General features: G+C 28.4%; 1 protein-coding gene across 1 annotated transcript in view; it reads right to left on the bottom strand.

The window, feature by feature from the left end:
• The window catches only part of LOC119590759 (GPI transamidase component PIG-T-like), a gene marked incomplete in the record, with an annotated part of 22,148 nt that overhangs the window by 14,821 nt on the left and 7,017 nt on the right, over window positions 1–310 (bottom strand).

Raw genomic sequence — 310 nt, forward strand, 5'->3', positions numbered from 1 at the left:
TGCAAGACACCTGGATTCAACAGGTAAACACAAGTTTATTCTACTCATTTGAACAAAAATGATAAAACTTAGGAACATAAGAAACACAATGCTTTTTCAGACATTAGCACTTTAGTGAGAATGTTAACATTTTAGATGTGAATCACAAACAATATTTTCTCATTTTGTAGCAAATATTATCTAAACAGAAACTGATGACATAATTTTTTTTCTAAATGTATAACAACAAGCACATTCTTTACTGGATGGCCATGTCTCATATTATTACACGAAAAATTAAACTCTAGGTATAAAACATAAGAAAGAAAGA

The sequence above is a fragment of the Penaeus monodon genome, chromosome 27 (genome assembly GCF_015228065.2).
Source record: "Penaeus monodon isolate SGIC_2016 chromosome 27, NSTDA_Pmon_1, whole genome shotgun sequence".
In the NCBI taxonomy this organism is placed as follows: domain Eukaryota; kingdom Metazoa; phylum Arthropoda; class Malacostraca; order Decapoda; family Penaeidae; genus Penaeus; species Penaeus monodon.